Here is a 21464-nt window from a genome sequence, read left to right as displayed (position 1 = left end):
GCCACATGGCTTCCTTCCCTCCCCCTCCCCGAAGCCATGGCTAGACAGCTGAAATCAGCCATCTAGCCAAAAATGCAGAGCAGCCAGAGCATGGAAGCAAGGATCCCCTCCATACTCCAGCCACCCTGCATAAGATAGTCAACAGTCTCCGATTTCAGAGGCTGGTGACTTTCTGGATAGGATTGCGCCCTAAGACAAGAAACAGAACCCAAAATAGGGTTATGCAGATATACCATGTACTCAGGAACAGGCTTGGTTCAAGATGGCTCAGGCAGCAAGGGCAAGGTTTAGCCCCCACCCCAGTGGTTACCTTGAGCACATCTCCTTACTTTCTCACATACGTGAATTGCTGCTATTTGTTCTTATGGAAAAATGTACAGCACTGCACTTGGGAAAACCATTGCTTTGGGGGCATTTAAATAGCAAGTTTAGAACTAGTGATGACCGAATTTGTTCATACCTACCTTCATAATGATGGGCCTTTATCTGGTTAAATAATTAATGCTATTTTATGTGTAGTTAATTAAGTGTCATATTGGTTGTATCCAGTTCCTTACTGCAACTTAATCTCCTCCCCTTGCCTACACACTTTCCCTTCTTTTAAATTGATTCTCTCTCTTGTTTTATAATCTTCCAATAGTTTCATTCTAAGCCACCATGTTGCTTTTGTTTGGAGGGCATGTGGAGGATTCCTTATTATGGCCTCATGCTCCAAAGGAATGCATAATCTGCAGTCCATGAGCAGCTTTTGGCAAAGACTCATTCTCTCTATGGTGACTTGAAAAACTCCTACTTAACAGTCCCCACCAGTCGCTGAGCACAGTGACAACAGCTAAGATTTATAATGCAGTTTGAGAGTTGTGTTGTGTGTTTTCGTTCTCTTCCCATTCTGATCTGGACAATGCTGAGAGAGCAGTTCATCAATATAAGCAAAGGAAATAGAAGAGTAGAAAGATGTATCAATCTTCCTCAAAGGATTATCATCAACTTCTGTTTGATACAGAAGGAGTATGGGAGAAGGAAACCAAGCAGACTAGATTCTCATATGTTGCTGCCACCATAAAATTAAACAACACAGTGAGGGGAAAACTAAAGAAGACTGCAGAAAAATTATTCTACGTATGTGCGCCCACACACACACACTGCTGGTGGCAGTGAAAGAAGCAAATGGAAGATACCTGATAGAAAAGCAGGAAGTAATAAATAAAGTGATACTCCAGATTATTCCTGAAATTTGTTCTGAGTTATTCAGACATTCTGGCCATTAGGAGGATAGAATGAGGAGTGAGATGTTTGGCATAGACTTCCCACATCATTTCCAGGTACTGCTGTGATTGTGTTAATCAGGTATCCTTAACTATCTGTAGATAAATACAGGGTACAGTGATGGCAAGAAATAGCTAAATTAAATGCCAGTGTGCCGCCACCTCTCTCGCATAAAAAGAAAATTTTAATTATTTGCTCTTAATTTTCTTCTCCCTATTTCATATTTTCCCTTCTGTTCCACTTTTCACATTGCCTAAGCGACCCGTCACTTCTAAATAATCCATACCTAAAGAACATTTTGTAGTGATTTCAATTATTTTTTTTATGTTACAAACCCACTTGGTAACAGAGTGGAATGAGTGTTGAATATTCTGTTGAAACTGATTTCCATAATGGTTCAATCCACGGATTCATTATAAAACAGATATATAATAAATGTGCAATTTTTATGCATCAGTTTATAGTCAATATCAAGCCCTATGTCAAATCATATCTACATCATTTATACAAATTAAATCTTTTAAAATCCAGATTTACATGGATTACAGAAACCATAAATGTACAGTGAAAGGGTGGAAATGCCCTCCCCTTTTATTGCACGTGTACAACCCTGACTGTATGTACAAATGACTAGTAAATTATATTATGGGATAAATAATCTGTATAAAATAATCTTGAGAATCTTCCACGAACTCCTAAATTCTAAGTGGGGTGCGTGTGTGTGTGTGTGTGTGTGTGAGAGAGAGAGAGAGAGAGAGAGAGAGAATATACTGCTTGAAAAGAAGATGTGGGAGGAGGGGAATGGTTCATTGGTTTGTTCATGTAAATAAAAGTGCTTACACAGCAGTAGCTGTTGCTAGAAAATGTTGTCGGTTGTGAAGGGGAGTAGAAATAAAGTCCCGGAATAAATACTATAGCACAGGATTCTGTGAATAATTTGAAGTAATTAATGATGAACAATTTGCCATCTGGTGCATCCTGGTGAATTTTTCAGGTAAGTCCTTTAGAGTATCCAAAGTACATCCTCAAGTTCCCTTAATATGGTGTAGTTAGCTTTTAACATACTGTAACCATGTTGGCATACTATACTGACATGTTCTGGATGAAGTAATGGTTGTGTGTGTAAAGCCATCCTAGATTAATTAGCCTTAATTATGGTTTAATTTGTGACTAAACCATACAGAGAACTTAACTAGTGGTTAAGATAGCGTTTAAGAGCTTGAGCTATATGCTAGGTAGTCCTTTAATGAAAGCCCAGCTCATGTACATATCAAGGACTATAGACTTCCCCTCTGTATTATGGGGGAGACCTTATAGGATTTGTAGAGAAAATACATTGTTGATTTGTCCACCCAGCGACATAAGTGTATTTTATCATCAATAGCTCTTAGTAAATATGTGGTATGTGTTGAAAACGGGGGCTGGGGGTGATTTTTGAATAAATAATGCACTAGAAGCATCAGTGAAATCAGCAAGGGAGGAATTTGAATCTCTGGAGACAATGGAATATAAGCCGATAAACCTGACCGCAGAGTAAATGAAAGGGAAAAATGCACAAGGAGAGTATTGTGAAAATAAGCAAAAGAATGTGTCCAGATTCAAAGTTTTATAGCAGAAATATCTCATTACATTATGATTAACTATTTAATATAAACCACTCTGAGTCTGTGACATGTGGAATAATTTTCCCCTAAATAAATATAGTATCTACATACATACATCCTGGCTTACCATACAGGGTTGTTAAGACACATACACACATGGACATAAAAATCCCCACAGATAAATATAAACACAGACAGGCTGAGTAAACAGCTAAACAGTGCTGCATTTGATGAAGCTCTTGGGATCATTAGGGGGATTACCTCCAATCACAAGCGGTTTTAAAACGATCAGGATGTGACCTTACATGCATCTAAACGTATGTCAAGAGAAAACAAGTAGCTTCATCTCTGTGACTGAGCAACAAGTCCAGTCTTCCCTGTCACTGTATAGCGTTTGAAAAAGAGGGATTTTCTCATCATTTCAAAGCGGCTGTTCCCCGGTGCCTCTTGCAGAGCCCAAGGAGGGAAGGTCGAAATGCAATACGTGCGTCTGTGCAGGCTGGGCCCCTTAAAACAGTTACGGGGACCGGGGGGGGGGGGAGATTAAGGCTACAATGTGAGGCAGAAGCACCCCCCCCCCCGAGGGTTGCCTGAGGTGGGAGGACGGAATCTTCCTCAATGAACGGCAGAAGGCCCCTTCTGAACGTCGCTGGCGGCGGCGGCGGCGGCAGCCAGTTTCTATAGCGACGGCACTGATCCGGGCCTCCTCGCGGTAGTAACAAAGCCTGGGAGCCCTGCCCTGCCAAACACTCACTGTGGCTGTTGCTGCTGCAGCGGCTGCTGAGCGAGCAGAGCAGAGCGCCGTCTCCAGAAGAAACCCCGCCTGCCTGCAGCACCCAAACAAGGTACAGTGTGAGGCGCCCAGGACGGGGCCCCTCACGGCGTCCCCCGTCCAGTCCCTTGCCGTCCCGCCCCACACCTCCCTGCCAAACACTCCGCCGCACTTGGGTCATGCTGTCAGTTTTATTACTGCACCAGGTTCTCCTCAGGAAAGGGCAGAGGGGGAAACAGCACTGCCCGAGGAGGCGTCTTCGACAACAAACGACCCCTTGCGCTGTCTGACTGTCTGGGGGGGGGAGGGGGGGAGGGGAGGGGGGGCGGAGGAGTTAAATAGCGGGGCAGCCCCACAGCCCCGTGGAAATAAGTAGGATCAAGTTAAATGGAATGGAGAAGGGGGGGGGAGCAGGTGAATCAACAGCACCTCGCTATAGAAGTGAGGAAAGTTTGGTGGGGGTGGGTAGGTTGGGGCTCTAAAGGAATTGGAAGTATGTAGGCGAGTGCATCATGTGGGGTGCACTCCATAACTCCTCGAAATCAATGGCCAAGCTCCCAGTGCTTTAAATGGAGCCGGACTGCATCATAAATTTGCTTTTTCTGAAAACAGGATTGGATCCTATGACTTACTTAAATCCCATTGATTTCAGTGAGTCTACTCGTAGTATGGCTAAGTCTCATCTGGATCCAAACCACTGCCTGTACTGGGTGTTGCAGGTTTGTTGGAAGTGATGGATCAAAATGGTTGGATGGGAGTGTGGGGTCTGTTATGATCTTGCCTCCAGGAGTATGGAAATGATGGAAATAGTCCATCTTCAGTTGTAGGCTCCCAGCATTTAACGGCTTGCTTGATGAGGGTCACTTTCTTCTGATAGCCCAAGAGGTGGATTTACTGTCCTAGCAATGAGTGTAAATATACACTTGCAGGGAACTGATACTTGTGGATTTGGTCCATTTTCTTTCACTGTACTGCAACTGGTGGGCTTAACTTTTCTTGTTTCTCTTGGGGATATATTAGTTTCTGTATTTAAAAATCCATACCTGTTAAGTTGGCAACTTACTGGAAAGGAAGAAAAAAAAATATTTACCCTTGGAGCTTCTCTCCTGTATCTGGTTTGACTTTTGATCTTATGGAAAGTGTATTGTGGTTGGAAATGAACTACTCAGTAAAAAAAAAAAATTGAAAAAGGCTGAAGTATTATTGTTTTATTAATCTGATGGTTTGGAATTAAATATACACTTAAATTCATTTGGAAATTTTATGTGAAACATTATGTTACACTTAAATTTAATTCTTATTTTAAAAGGCACAGAGTCATCTTAAATATTTGTTAAGTTCTGACTAACTAGAAGGGAAGAGCTTTTCTGCCTGAAAGTGAAATAGCTGAGTTATCTGTTCAGTGACAAAAGAGAACAAGAAAAAGGAGTTATTCTCAAGTTTGTACAAGTTTGCAGTACAAATCATGCCTGAATGTTATTCAGTCTGATAGTAGAGTCAACATTGACATTGCTACTGTTACTTCTGTGACAATCCTAGAGTGCTTAATACTGAAAACCAGCTAGAATTGTAGATTTAGTAGTTCATATGATCAGTTCTTAAGCAATTTTACCTTACTTTTCTCATTTATGAGGTGGTTCAGTGATACTATAAAATAGGGAAAAGGGAAGATTCTCTTGGGCCAGAACAAAGTTTTACTCATTGCATGCACAAGTCTTCAAGCACATATGTGGTAAATATGAAAGAAGAGAGCATAGGACAAAAAGGATTGCTAATGACAGAGGTCGATAGAAGAACCATCTGGGTATAACCATACTATTCATCATTTAAGGCAGCAAATATATAGGCTTGCTAACTTTTTTTCTCACAGACTTCCTTTACCTTTAATGGCTGTGTGACAAGCAGCAATTCAGTAAGGGAGTTTTTTCTAGCATGAAGATGCTGTGAGGAAGAAACCTTCACCTGCTCGGTTTCTGTTTGTCACAAACCTCTGAGAACCCTGCCCTGGTCCCCAAAAGTCATCAGTCCAAATTCTTGTAGTAATTGGTAGCAGAGGCATCAGATAAATAATGCAATCCTATACATGTCTACTCAAGAGTAATCCCCATTGCATTCAGTTGGACGTATTTCCAAATAAATGTGTATAGAATTGGGGCCCAAGGTACAGAGCTTTTCTACATGAGGCTGATAATCTGCTATTAATCTGCTGCATCCACTTTCAGTTTTGTCAAAGAACTGAGATCCAGGCATTACACAAGGAGCATTTCCTTTCCTGCTTTTCTGCTACATAACCTCTAGGTGGCACCATGGTATAGTAGAATAGTACAAATACACAAGTGGCTTTTTTTTGCTTCTACAATTAAATGCCACATTTTCCCTGCTCTAAAAAAAAACTCACTGAAAGCGCTAGTTAGACACAGAAGCAAAACTGGAGGGTCACAACATCATCTAAAGAACCTGCGAACAACCATGAGTAGAGAATGATGAGTACACGCTAAATGCCCATGTAGAAAAGCCCACAACATGCCATAATGTTTCAATGACACTTCAATCCTAAATAAGTGTGCATGGGATTGTAGCCTGAGGTTGTTATGGGTTTTTTTGGAAGTAATAATAATTGGAGTTTACACATGAGTACATCCTAATCTAAATTTGCACATTCTTTCCTTAATTTTATAGAAAATGAATCCTGAAATACTGAGCTGTAAGAGAACAAGACACTCCTGGTAGGATTGGCTTTATGCAGTGACATACCCTATGTCAAATCATATTTTTCTTTCATTGTCTCTCAGGGTCTCTTAGAACAGCTGGTTTGTTGAAAAAGCTATTTCCTTCTCAATGCCCTCTGTTCTTATGTAACCCTGTGACACCTTTTGTATTTGTGAAATTCACTGCAACAATGACCTTTGTTAGTAGCTTTTCACAAAAGGCCATGATATTGCTAGACCTTTTTCTAAGAGCTAAATTAAATTAAATGTGTGTATCTTGCAGTAAAAAGTCAGTTCAATGTATGTCTTTGCCATGGATCTCCTCATGGCACAAATGAAGGAAAGTGTGGGACTCTTATACAAATACAGCTTTAAAAACACAGAATTCATTTTTAAAAACACAAAAGAAAGCCCTCACCTTTCTTATCACATTAATAGTCCAATTCTATAGTTATTTACTCAGATATAAGCACCACTGAGTTTAATGAACCTTACTCCCAAGTTAGTATACATAGGATTGCAACCTAATATACTGAAACAATACTATAGAGTAATATCTGTGAAAGCTTTGTTGATCTCAAAAGTCGAGCTAGAGCAAGCATGATGAAAACCCTGAAAAAAATAGATGTAAACCTCTAGTGATATCATTTTGTGCTTGCATGCAACTGTTCAGATACAAAATGAGGACCACCAGAAATAAATACAAACATTCAAAATGCACAGGTGACATATACATAAGTTACACAGATGTAAAAATATACTTATGTGTAATAAAAGTGTATTATATAAGAATATCCACATATACAGTAAAAAATAGCTAGCTTATGCAGTATACAGGATTGTACAATACTTTTTAAAAGTCAAAAAAGAATACTGTGCTCAAAATGCACATGATTTCTGTACTGTGCATTATGGTATGGTATATAATCCCTGTTAGGGTAGGATTAAAAGATCCAATTTAACCAGTATCTTTCAAAAAGGCCACTCAACACCCTCTTGACCCCACCAATTTGACAAACCATTGGGGCGACAGGAAGGAGGCATGTCTTTCAAAAGTCTATAAGGAAGAGAGAAATACGTTAGAACAGCCTTCCCCATCTCATACCCTCCAGATGTTTTGGACTACAACTCCCAGCATTCCTGATCATTGGCCATGCTGGCTGGGGCTGATGGGAGTAGACATCCAAATCATCTGGAGGGCACCAGGTTGGAGCAGGCTATAGTATATCTCACATGCATCCTCCTAAAGATTTGGGTGCCCGCCAGAAGTGACTTGAGACACTTGCCAATAACCCCCTAGAGACTGTGATTTCATTGTTGCTATGGCACACTGATGGGACCTAGCAGTGGGTGTCTCAAGAAAACCTCTTGTGGCCATTACAGACATTCTGAAAAGTAGTTACTTCTGCCTATTTATTAAGTTAATGATGTAGCAGCAACAAGCTATTGACATACACCTGCACCATAAGGTAATTTTCAAATAGAACACACAATCAGCCCAAGTGTTCCTGCTTTAAAAAGTTGTTCTGCTCTCATTTCATGTCTGAGATGATTTGTTCCTTTCTGAACACCAGATGTGCTTTAAATTCTGTGGCGTCTCTTATTTTAAGGAAATGGCCCTTATTGAAAAACAGTGTTCCAGAAGAGTCCCATATTTCAGAAAATTACATCTCTGCAGAACATCAGGTCCATGCAGTGTCTCTCATGTTTGACATTCTGATCTGATAAACTTAATTTAGGAAACATGGTGTGCCTGACTAGTCTTGGGCATTTATTCTTCTTTTTGTCAGGAGCCACTGTTCAGAAGAATACCCTGAATGGCCAATCCATATCCATGGAAGGGAACATCCCACCTTTATTCAAGGGCAATAACTTGAGCTGATTTTGTGATGTATAAAAATATTATTTGCATAACATAATATGTACTAGTCATGATACACAGTTTTCAAATATAGGGAAAGAATTTACAGATGATTTGCTGTGTACAGCTGATGGGTCAGGACCCACTACTGGATTGCAACCTGCCATAAGGTGGGTTGCAAGAGCAGCAGCAGCACCACATAAATATATGGTAAAAAATTAAGAACCATATTCCCAAAATACTTGTTTGGACTTATGGAGAGTCCCAAGTCTGAAAAGGAGAAAGATTACTGAATGACTTCATAGAATAGTAGGGTTGGAAGGGGCCTATAAAACCATTGAGTCCAACCTCGACTTAAGCTTCCTTGAACTGCAAAGAAGTGGGATGTCAATATTTTAAATAAATAAATAGAAGTGAAAAGTAGATAAAACTATTTTCTGTGTGGACATTTTCCCCCATCCAGCTCCCCTGCAGTAGGATTTGCATGTAGAAGAGATACATGAATACATTCTGATTAAGGCCTTTTTGCAGGACGTGACATGAGTTATATAATACTAATATCCTGTGGGCTGGATCTAATGGTGTTATTCCACCACTGGAAAGGAAATCAGTGGCATAATAGATTTTCTCCTCTGCCCTGCAGCTCCCCCTCCTCCACATGTCCCTCAAATATGCTCTAGAGGGTTGGGGGACCCTCCGGAGCAGATTTGAGGGGCTGCAGGGGAAGGAGAAGTCCTGTTATGTGAGTGGAAATCCTGCTGCATGATCAGTGGTCCACTCATTCAACTTTGGATCCAAGCCTATGATGGCAAGTACTTAAGGAGGGAACATTACTCTCCCCTCCTCCATTAACATAAACAAGATGTGGAGTAGAGGCAGCAGGGTGGTAATATAGCTTGAGTTAGCCCTGTATGTTAGGAATATGGATCCTCACCCTCCCAAGAAATGCCAGTAGTCTCAGTAAACTCTTTCCATTTTATCAACATTAAATGTTGATAAACATTTATCAACTGAGTAGGAACCTCCACATTTGCCTTCACATTAGGTGAAACTGGGCAGCAATGCTGCTTAGTGCCAGATCTTGTATGTTTTTAAAGCTCTCATATCAGTGTTGGGGTGGGGGAGACCCAAACACAAATCCATAGTTGAGAGAATCATAGGGCTCCTTCACACTGAGCTTTTATCCTGCGATTGAGATCGCTCCTTCACAAAAGTTTGTGGGCTCTTTAGATGACGCCATGATCATTCAAGGCGTTTCCTGCACTAAATACCCATTGTTCTGTTTTTAAATAGATCGCAGATAATGAGCTATCAAATCACCCCATTGTGTTCCGCTTCAGTTTCCTCCGTGAAAAGAGTTAAAGTGGCAAGAAGAGGAGCAAGATCAATTAAAGATAATGGAAGACTCAGATATGGCGGGAAGGGAAGGGGTAGGGGGAAGTGGGTAGGGGGAAAGGAAGCACATGAAAAAGGGAGTCGTCGTGATCCTGCATTTAAAATGGAAGCAGAAAGCCCCATTTTAAATGCAGGATTTTACGCTGCTGTAGAGATGCCCGTTCTGATGATGGTTCACTTTGTCTATGCATTTCACAGGCTCTCTTCACACCTGGCATTTTATCCCACTACAAAGCGGTCCTTTTGATTCCAGATCCTTTCCGGGATTTACACTGGCTGTGTATACAGACATGTCTCATAGCACGTCCCTCCGCTCTATACCTTTTCATGGTTGGGTAGAGCTGCACTGAACAATCAGGACAGAAGGGGGCTGCTGGCCCCATACCCCCACCTCTCCCCTGGTCATTGGTTCCTGTAACATGATTGATGGCTCCACCTGTCCCTCAACTCCTCCACAGCAGGAGGGAAGTTGGAAGCCCTTCTGAATAGTGGGCTAAGGGAGCTGGTCCCCTCCTTCCTCTGACTTTGTGGCTTACCCCAAGGTTGCTGGCGCTGCTAGTCTGTTTCTGCATGTGTGATGGAACTAAATGCAATATATTGCTTCTGCTACTGAGTTTGAAGGATATACCGATTTCCAGGTTCCCAACTACAGAAGGAAGAAATCCACAAATGATCTTGTATACAATCAATGCACCAAGCGATCCCTAGCAGCCCCCACCCCCCAGGGACTGCTTCATGGGGACACCATCTTCATTAGACCCGGCTTGCTTCCTGCCCCCCTGTGCTGTTGTTGCTCTTCCTTCTTATTTTGACTTCCCAACAACCCTGCAAGATGGGCTAGGAGAAGAGATAGTGGCTGGCTTTCTCCCTACCCCTGGTGCTGTTGTTGCTCTTCCCTCTTCTGGCTTCCCAACAACCCTGCAAGGTGGGCTAGGAGAAGAGGTAGTGGCTGGCTAGGTGGGAGGGAGTACTATGGAAAACCACCTCAGCATTACTGCCTTATCTAAAACAACTCCACACACAAAAACAAAACCATTAAAAATGATCATTCCAAGCTCTGCATGATGAATTTATTCAGGGGAGGAGAAAAGGCACTTTTAATACCCATTGAAATCCGAACTGTAAAGCCTTTCTCCTGCGTGGCTGAGAAGAGAGACTCCGCCATCCACCCTGGGAGGAAAAAAGCCCAACAATCTGGTGAGCAAAAGGGCGAAGAAGCAGTCAGTGAAGTCAATGGGAGGGGGAGGTTCAAAGTAAATGCATTGAAGGGGACGGGAGACCTTAAGACTGCTTCTGTAAGTAGACTTACAATGCACTCTTATGCATGCCTACTCAGAAGCCAGCCACACAGATTTCAGTGGCACTTACTCCCAGGACAGGAAAGCCTTAACAGTCAATGAGTTTCCTCAGAACTAAGCGCTACTGTGTTCAAGGGGATCTCGGAGAAGCATTTGGAATGGTTAACCACTTTGCCCATAGTGGAATGGGAGAGAGGCAGAAACAGTCACTGGAAGCATGGTCAGTGACCTGCCCCTCCCCACTGATTTGTTGTCATTACAATGTTATTTAGCACCACCTAGCAACACCCCCTAGCACACGGCCACACAAAGCGGGACAAAGCGCTAAAGGGGAAATACACAGGGGGGAATGGGGATTTCGATCTCAAGCACAAAAAATGCCAGGTATGCCCCATTCTCAGATGACACAGGAAGAGGGAGGGGAAGTGGTGAGATAGCAGCAGGAGAGCATTGGCGTCATCTAAAGCTCACATGAAAACCAGTGATTAAAGAAGAACGATCCTGCTAAAAAACCAAGGTGTGGTTTACCAAGTCTATTATGCATGGTGACAGATACAAACTGAATCCTGTGAAAATGGGGAAGTAGACCTCCAGGGAAGAAAGACCGAAGTGTCTCTGGAAGGGAATGAATAAAGTTACCGTGTGAATTGTCCTTGTATGCAATGAGTGGGATTTTGAGGAAAGCTGCAGAAGAAAGCCATTTGTGAGCTCTAGGTAAAGTGTTGTGTAGAGCTGTGCTTTGTCCTGAAAACACCAATGTTGTTGTGGAAGAATTTGGAGTTGTGCCCTATCAATTAACTGTTCATTAAGAAAGCTGATATTTGCTGCAAAAACTCTTCTGCACAATCTGTTGTTTCAAAGCAGTAGGTGTGTGATTAATGAAGTGCAAGTGGTGCATTATGCCTGGTGTGAGCCAAATGCCATTTTGCTAAGGGTCTGGGGGCAAGTCTTCCCTGGTTGGTCACGTTTTCATGATCTATCAGCATTTTTAATCTGTAGGCATCACTTGTGGTTCACCTGCTTCCTGCGCACTACATTGTCATTTGGATGGCATAAGTTGATTGGATGCTCTATGAGGGAGTGCTATGTTGATAGTCCTGCCTTTGGGCAGAGATAGGGTTGCCATCTTTCATGTGCTTCCATACCTTTAACAGTTGTGTGGCAAGCTGAAATTGAATTGGTGAAGCCTTTCCCATTAGTGCATCTACATGCTAGGAAAACCTTCCCCAGTGAAATTAGTCTGTTACACAGCTGTTAGAGACACAGAAGGCCTGCCAGGAAAAAAAATTATAATGAACTGCTAAGGAGAGACTTACTCTACATCAGTGGTCCCCAACCTTTTTTGGACCAGGGACCGGTCCGTGGAAGACAATTTTTCCACAGACCAGGAGGGGGGGTGGGACCGGGCTGCAGTAGGGGTGTGGGAACCTTGGGTCCGCGGGGGGGGCCATCCGTCCCTCCCCCCCCCCCGGAATCCTCATCGGCCCTGGACTCGCCATGGAGCTACTGGCTGGCTCCGGCAGGGGCAGACTTCCGGCTGCTGGGACTGAAATGGCGTCTGCGTAGCGGACGCCCTTTACATCCCTGTTCTTTGCAGTAATAGGCTATTACTGCAAAGAACAGGGCCGGAGCCAGCCGGCAGCTCTGCAGACTTGCCATGGAGTGGAGCCGGCCAGGGCTGGCGAGGATTCTGAGGCGGGGGAGGGATGGATCGCCTCCCCCCCCCCCCCGCGGACCCAAGGTAAAGGGGGATTCCCACACCCCTACTGCAGCCCGGTCCCTAACAGGCTACGGACCGGTACTGGTCTGCAGCCTGGGGGTTGGGGACCCCTGCTCTAGATGGCCTTTTAGCGCCATTGAACTCTGAAATTTAAATGTATATTGTGTTTACAGAAGTTTAAATCTGTGACTACTGTTAATGCATTTTGATACAGTACTGTTAATAAATATACACATACCATGTTTAGACTAAATTTAGGTATTAATCCATTTTTGGCTCTAAATTTAGGCTTGCTTTGTGACACAGTCATGCAGAGAAAGAGGCCATTACATTTGGATGATTGTGAGTCACTGCAGTCTTGTTATTAAAAGGCTATCAGGAAGGGACTGCCAAGAAGGCTTTTTAAATCTTTCACCTCATGATATAAATTATGCCCTTTGTGCATTTTAACCAGAAAAGAATAGAAACTGTCTGTTATAGGTCCTAATGTGGACTTCAGTTCTACATACAAATCTCTGCAAAATGTGTTCAGAAAGGAGGATTGGGGGTAGGCGGGAAGTGTTAACTTCAAAAGAGCACAGCATTTCACAAAGCAATCATGGCAGTTCAAGTGGAAAATAAATGTTTACTTGAGAGATCAGAGATGTAGTTTGGAGATTGAAATTTGTGTACATATCTGCCAATGTATTTAATGTCTCTGAACCCCTTTATGTCTGTAATATTTCACACAATGTAAGAAATATTGCAGTACTTATATTCAGATACATGAGGCCAGAAGTAAATACACACAACTCCCCAACCATGAAGTAGTAATCTGCAACAGGGAAGAAGTTTAACAATACTCTTGTCACCTTCTCTTCCTCCTCTCTAATTTTTATTTAGACAGCAATCCTTTGGTGCCTGGGAGGGCATCCCAAGGACCATAGGATGGCGAGGATTTTTCCCCCAAGGTGGTAGACACGCTACAGTCTTGGGGGTGGGGGTTGAACATGAGCAAGGATTTTGCCCCCTCCCAGCTGCTGAGGTGACTCCTTCTCCGAGGTCACAGCAGGGACCTCAGAAGAAGGTTGGGGAGGGAGAAAACAGGGTGTGGTTGATAGAGGGCGGGGAGGGAAGGGAAGGAGAGGCATGGATCTCCTGGACCCATTAGCCTCTCCTTTCCCATCCCTGCCCACTTAGAGGTGAGCTAGCTAGAGGGGCTCAACAGCCCATCTAACTAAACATGCCAAAAAGCAGAAATGGGAGGTGAAAACACCTATATCGTTCCTCCCACCTTGCCTGCCACAGCTTAGGATAGACCGGGGTGGATAACTTCAGGGGGCCTGGGAACCACTTTCACCTTCCCTGGGCCTCCCCATGGGCCTCACTCCATGGGGCACCTTGTAAAGGAAGGTGGGACCCCTGGGCCCTATCAGCCTCCTGTGATCCACTGCCATCACCTCTCTGAGCCAGCTCTGTCAGACCCAGGAGGACTCCCCAACTTCCTCCCCACCTGGTGAAGGAGACAGTAGCCACTGGATTTAGCACTTGACCCAGGAAAGAAATAGCAGAAATAGTTTGAGGTAGGTATTTATTTACAAATAAGGGGTAAGGGAATGGGGAGAGAAACAAGACAAAGTACAATTTAGAATTCCCACAAGAACCAATTCCCTGTTTGGAAACCCAACATAGAATAAAACAATAAAAGACTACCTAACCTAGTCTACTCACACCTCATGGTAGACTCCTTTGTCAGTGCCAGCGTTCCAACACCTTCCACCCGGACTGAATGGAGTTGGACTCAATGATCTTATAGGCCCCTTCCAACCCTACTATTCTATGATTCTATGAAATCAAAGGACAAAGAAGCATGGCTGCTTGTCTCTTTTATCTAATTCCCTGCCCAGACTCTAGTTCTTTTGTCCCCCCTCCCTTCCCTCAAGGAGGATGAGCTCCGTTTTTCACATCTCTCCAGTTGTGCTGGCTCTTTGGCAGACCAAGCTGGTTTACAGCCTTGAGTTCTGATAAGGCCTCTGGCCTGGCGCCTTCAGTCCTGGCATGGCCCACATCTCTTCCTCCCTCCAGGTGGCCTGAACTGTAAATCTTCCTGCAGGATCCTACTCCTTCCTACAATAAAACACTCAAAGCACAACCTAAAATCACACAAGACAAAATTAACCCTTTCCCACCATATCCTGAGCCCTGTGAGGCCTTCTCTTTGACACACCTGCAAAAAGAAATAAGTGATAGGTCACCAGATTTTGGCAGGAAACTGCTATGAGGCACTACAAGGATCTCAAGTTGTCTCTTCTAATGCTAAACCCACCAATTTCCCACCACCACCACCAAATCTGATGGTATGGGGACAGTGGCAGGGGCCACACCATATGCAGCCCTCCTCTGGGATAGATGGAGTACTCTGATCTTGGAGCCCCCCACCTACTGAGCAGCAATCCCATAGGATTGCAGTCTTAATTGTTCTCTTGGCTGCATTCACCAGTTATATTTTGGGTTAAAGAAGGACTACTGATTTGGAAAGAGGGCCCCATAGAAGCAGTGTTTCTGCTTCAGAATGGTATTGTCCTCTAGTTTACACACACCAAGGAATATTAATCAGAGCACAAATTAAATGATTATGTGACCATTTTTCATATGAATTAAATGAAGAGTAGTTCCATTTGCTTTGGAAGGACTGTTGTGAAATGCCTATGGCTATTATAGACTGTCAGGATAGGACACTCAAAGGAATAGACTAATCTGTCCACTGAAGAGCCCATAAGGGACTACATTGTTTTCCTTCAACATGCGTGTGTACTCAAGCCATCATGTCCACAAAGTCCCTCACTACTAGTGCAGGGGTTGAAAAATAATGCCCAATAAGAATTATTTATTCATTTGTTACATTTATATCCCACCTTTACTCTAAGGAGCCCAAGGAGGCATACATGATCCCCCTCCTCTCCATTTTATCCTCAGAACAACCCTGTGAGATAGGTTAGGCCGAGAGTCAGTGACTGGCCCAAAGTCACCCAGTGAGCTTCATGGCCATGGGAGGACTAGGACCTAGATCTCCTGAGTCCCAGTTCAACACTCTTAACTACTACACCACTGGCTCTCTGGTGTATAACACTCTCCCTTCACCGATCTAGTGCCCAAATCAGCTTTGAAAGCAGTTTAAAAACTTTGTTGATATTGGGTTTTAGTATAAAACAATGGGTTCTTAACATAGGTGCTCATGTAGTCCTTTAAAAAATGCAAAACTACATTCTCCACAGCTATCCCCCACCATTTTGAGGATGTTTTCTTTCTAACATCCATTTTTTTTCTTTGGATCATGTGTGCTTCCTATTTCCAACACTAGAGTGTATCCCCCCTTTTTTCTGAAAGGGATGAACATGCCTCCCCACTTAGGAGGAAAACTGATTAGACAGGCTAATCAATATCTTTGTTTGATTGGTTTGTATGGAACTAGGGGAAACTATTGTAAAGAGATGTTACAAACATGAAATTAATGGGTGTGTGAACACACACACACTCCCCAAGAATCTTCCTCTAGTACTCTATTTACATTTGTACAATTGTCAAGCTACAAAAGCTATTATCAAGCCACTAGATTACTTAGGGTAAAGGCCTACAGTTACTCTGCAGAAATAATTACCTATATACCACCTCAGAGGTGATTCCTTGAAGAGAAAAGATGTCCATGCCTTATGTTCGAAACTTAATTAGCTTTCCCTGTTTCTTTCATTAGAAAATGCCCCCTGCACTACAGGACCCTGTAAGAGTGAAATTAGCTTCCCAAACAGTGATTGCTTCATAACAAAGTGTTATGAAGTTGTTTGTCTTGTATTTTACTTTTCTTGTAGTGTACATCACTTTAGAAGGGCATGGCTCTAAACTGTGGCTTATAAATCCTAATAATGATGATAAAGATGTCTTTCCTTTTAACCACCACTGTTTTCTGTGGACCTGAGCTGCTAGTTCCCTTTTTAAAAAGGTGATTGGAATTTAACCCACGGTGTTAAGAACAGCTGGCAGTCTTTTCTTTTGATTTCTTGGAGGTTTTCTAGTATAGCTATTATTAAATAACTTGCTGTATTCAGCTTTTAAAAACAGTTACATTAAAGATTATAGAAAGAGCCCTTATAAGCTGCAATTTACTGTCGGTTGCAAGCCTTTCAAACCCCACAAACTAATGGAATAATTGTGGGTTTCCCACAGTACATTTATAGACTGGGAAAGGGGGGTTGCATAATGGGTCTTTCGGACATGATACAATGTAAGCCTAAAAGTATCAAATGGATGATTTAGATGATACTGGATTGCAGACCCTTTCATACTTGATACCCTTCCAAAGAGCTGCCACCATTCATAAATTCATAAAGATGTCTCTTATTTCTTGTATATCACGTTGGCTTACTCAAGGTTATGAAAGTGAGCTCCACTTTGTATAGTACATCCAATGTTGCAGAACACAGATGGAATAAACAGGATGTCCTTCCAGTTTCATACTGATATTATGCAGTACAGAGTGACAAACCTTGGACCATACTTTAATAGCAGCATTTTAAATGTGAGTTTTTGTATTACAAAGCATTTGCTTGTATCATCTGGTGTTAGACAGATCACTGACAGATGCCAAAGGAAGTGCAAGCTGATCCTTTCCCAATCCTCCACCACGTCAAGTGCCCAGTATATATTTTTCATTACTTGTGCTGGTAGTGAGGGAGTAAATGGATGTTGTGGTTCAACTGCTATGTGCATCTTGGAGAAAGACAATGCCATTAATTGTGTTTTCACTGGGGGGCTGTCTTCACGAGCGATTTACTATGAAGTTAGAGCAGTCTAAGTTCATTTGCAACAGATGACGTCGTCACCAATCTACTCCCAACCAGCCACTTCTCTCTTGAAAAGCCGCATTTTCTGAAACTCCTTCTTTTCTGACTTTTTTTTACTGAAAGCGGCTCCCTGGTGGTTTTACCACAGTGTGCTATGCTGTCCCCCCCCCCCCGCCCCGCATTAAATCCTTGGCTTGCCTCTGTGACCTGGCAATGATGTGGTCAAGGGGGTAGGACTCCCCATTCCCTCTTGTTTTCCCAATCGGACTAGTTTTTCCCATACCCCCCTTCTGTGCAAGTTTACTTGGAAGTAAGAAATAAATCTGTGCATGTTTGCCTGTAAGAAAGAAATAAATCTTGCTACCCCACAGTGAAGCTTTAACATATTCCAGTGCTAGATGGGACTCTCTGTCAAGCATTCCCCTTCTGTGCATGTTTACTCAGAAGTAAGAAATACATCCACTCCCCTGCAGTGAATCTTTAACAGATCTCAGTGCATACAGAGACCACATTAAATCACTAAAGCGTTAAAGCTTTTAAAGGGTTAAAGGCTAACTTTAGTAACTTGCCCTAAAGGCTAACTTTACTAACTTGCCCTCTTTCACTTCTCATGAAATCACTATCTCAATGCTGTGCTTCTTGTTGTTTTGTAGTTTCTCTGTTATGTAAAGTCGCAGTAGCGATCCTTCGAGATCACAGGAGCTTCTCATCTCATTGCGAGGAGGGAGAAGGAAAAAAAGTGGGGTAGAAAGAGGAGTTGGAAGCAGTAATTCCCTGGCAGCGTGCTGGAATAGAGTGAAATTGAAAGGCTGGGCTGCTTTCATGGGAAGCCTTTAGACGTTGCACTCCAGAATAGGGGATTTTGGCTTCTCAAGAGAAAAGTGTGAACACTGGGGAAAGGGGAAGGGGGGAGATAACATAGTAGCACAAGGCAGCCTTCAGAATTAGTTGCTCTCTATTCATAATAACGTAGTAGGAGGGGGGAGCCTGGACAAGGGGGCAAAAAAGCCTTTCTCATTGGTTGAGCAGCCCCTGCCAGTCTGATGACATTGAGTTCTACTCCCCCACCCCACATGGAAGTATCTTCCTTTTGAGCGCTGTGTGACCCCTGAAAACCGTATTTTAACAGTACTATTCACTCAGGTTTTTTTGCTTTGTGTGTCCCTGACGGGCCAAAACCAATGCCATGAAAATCTGGGTAATCCTGCAATGCACTTCTCATTCCTTGTTCTTGTGAAGATCCCCCCCTGGGTTAGAATATGGAGCACCAATCCATCTTGGCCTCTGCCAATTAATGCCAGATTGGAGGATGGGTATCCCACACATTTTGCTGTTTGAAGAGAATCAATGACACAGCCTTTTATTGTGTACAGATTTTTTTTTCTTCCCTCTTCTAACAACCAAATAGCATGCAGAAGGATCAACATGGTCTTGCTCTTAGAATGAATTCTTCTTAGGATTCCATCCATCTCTACTTTGTCTTGGGGATATATCTGTATGGGAGTCTTCCACACTCCTGATTTGATACTCCAGCTGTAATTGAGAAGCACATGCTCGCTCGCTCTCTCTCTCCCCCCACCCCTCCCTCCCTCCCTCCCTCCCCCGCCCTCTCTGTATCTCAAATATCATGTTTACTGCAGTTAATAAATAGCCTACTAGTTCTTGATATTCAGGTTTGATACTATATTTCAAAGAAACTATTAAAACGATTATTTATTTATTTTATTTCAGGAAACGTTATACCACTTTCCATTTTTAAAAATAAAAAAGTAAAATCATAATAAAATATTAAAATAACCCAGGGTAGCTGGCAATGATAGCACACAAATATGTCTAATTGTCAGCAGAACCACTCCACACTAGGAGCTTGCCTGATCTCAGTGGGGAGATAATTTCACATGGTAGGTGCCAGTGTGGAGAAGGCCTCCTCTGGACCATGACCAAATGAATATCAGTAGGCAGCATTATGGTAAGCAAGGCCTCCCCCTCAGAACATAGAGATGGGGCAGCCTATATGGGGGAAGGCAGTCTTTCAGATAACCTGGTCCTGAGCTGTTTAGGTCCTTATAAACCAGCATTGAGACTTTGGCTCAACAGCTAATTGACAGCCAGTGCAGACCTTTCAGCAGAGGAGTCAAATGTGTGCAGTAGGAAGCTCCATTGAGCAATCTAGCTAGCACATTATGTACTAGCTACAGCTTCTGAACCAATCATAAGGGTAGGCCCACATGAAATGCATTATGGTAGTGCAGTCTTGAGTACCGTAATGCACTTACGGCACCAGTGCATGGATCACTGTGGCCAGACCATCCCTGTCCAGGAATGGTTGTAGCTGTCATACCAACCAAAGCTGGTAATAGGCGCTCTTTGCCACTTGGATCACCAGTGACATGGATGAATCCAAGAGCACCCCTAGACTACATATCTATTCTTGTCTGGGGAGTGCAACCCCATCCAGGACAGGTAAATTACCCAACTCTTGGACCCAGGAAATGCCCATTGACTTCGCAGGATTCAATTTCAGCTGGTTGGCCCTCATCCAACCCGCTACTGCATACAGTCATCAGTCCAAGTCATGCATGGCCACACTGGATTCAGATGTAATAGAGAAATAGAGTGGGGTGTCATCTGTATACTGATGACACCTCACCCCAAATCCCCTAATGACCACTCCCAATAGCTTCATATACATTATGGATGCAAAAAGTGCACCCCCAAGTTCTGTCTGGGCTCCAGACTCCCAGCATTTGCTGCCAAAAAAAGGGAGGGAAGGGAGGGAAAGGAAAAAACAGTCTAGAAACAGGCTGTATAGTTCTTGCCATAGAAGCTGTTTCTAGAGTGTCTGTGGAGTGTCCTAGGAAACAATGCTTGAAGGTTCCTGCCAGCTTACTAGGATGTTCTCGGGAAGCTTTAGGAACAGGGCTTCTGTGGCAGAAACCATAGAGCTCATTCCTACAGCATTCCCCCCTCTCTTTTGGCGATTGGGCTGGGGTGGCTGGGGAGGGTAGGGTGCTTCAGCAACTTAATGCTGTGACATTGAACAGATGTAGTTGCTGCAAGACCAGATCCTTTGCTGCTGGAGTGTGCGTGTTTGGGGGGGTGTTGTGTGTGTCCATATGTGTGTGCATATGTGTGTATGTGAGTGGTGTGTGAATGTGTGAGTGGTCTATCTGTGTATGTGTGCTCGCATGTGCAGCCCCCATCAGCAGACACCCAATGTGGCCCACAGAGCAGAAAAGGTTGTGCACCCCTAATATAGATGTTAAAAGGCATTGGTGACAGAATCATACCCTGTGGTACCCCACAACACAATTATCAAGGTGCTGAGATACAATCCCCCAATGCCAGTCTCTGGAACTAACCCACAGGTAGGAGCGGAACCAATGCAATACAGTGGCCCCTATTCCAGCCTCATGGAGCCAGTCCAGGAGAATGCCATGGTTGATAGTATCAAAAGGTGCTGAGAGTTTAAGGCGAAGCCACAGGGTTGGGCTTCCACTGTCCATCTCCTGACAGAGGTCATCCATCAGGGCAACCAAGCTAGGCCTGAATTCAGACTGAAATGGGTCCAGATACTCAGTATCCTCCAAGAGCGTCTGCAGTTGTGCTGCCACCACACTATTGAGCACCTGGCCCCATATTTGTAACCAGATGGTAGCAGTTTTCATAAACCCTTAGATCCAGGGAGGGCTTTTTTCGGAGTGGTCAGTTGCCTCTTTAAAGGCAGCCGGTACCACTCCTTCATGTAAAAATGCATTAACTACTGCCTGGACATACCCAACCAAACCTCCCTGCCTAGTCCTAATAAGCCAAGATAGGCACGTGTGCCCTCTGTGGCCTACGGAGGGGATGTGTAACAGGATAACTCACTATTTTCTTTACATCATTTACCACATCTTTCTAAAATTTTTATTTTTTTGCAATGCCACTGAACATGCACATAGTCTCTTGATCTTTTTCTTTTCTTTTCATCTCCAATATTGCCTTGACTCTTGGGGCATTTCCAAGTCTCTCTTAATTGTT

At 43.3% G+C, this 21464-nt stretch overlaps 1 protein-coding gene across 10 annotated transcripts in view; it reads right to left on the bottom strand.

The window, feature by feature from the left end:
• The window catches only part of CD83 (CD83 molecule), a 40492-nt gene extending 36685 nt beyond the window's left edge, over window positions 1-3807 (bottom strand). For 2 of the 10 annotated variants that reach the window (XM_084850207.1, XM_084850205.1), the window contains exon 1: window positions 3625-3807. The gene's annotated coding sequence lies outside the window, so the exon portion shown is untranslated. Of the gene's footprint in view, window positions 1-3131 lie in introns of all 10 variants that reach the window. The other 8 variants (XM_084850201.1, XM_084850210.1, XM_084850206.1 and 5 more) reach the window with 7 other exon arrangements.
• Window positions 3808-21464: the final 17657 nt, after the last annotated feature.

Source organism: Heloderma suspectum, chromosome 4, assembly GCF_057233095.1.
Source record: "Heloderma suspectum isolate Gila_16-S chromosome 4, 16-S_ref, whole genome shotgun sequence".
Lineage (NCBI taxonomy): Eukaryota > Metazoa > Chordata > Lepidosauria > Squamata > Helodermatidae > Heloderma > Heloderma suspectum.
This window is presented reverse-complemented; position numbering and strand designations above follow the sequence as displayed.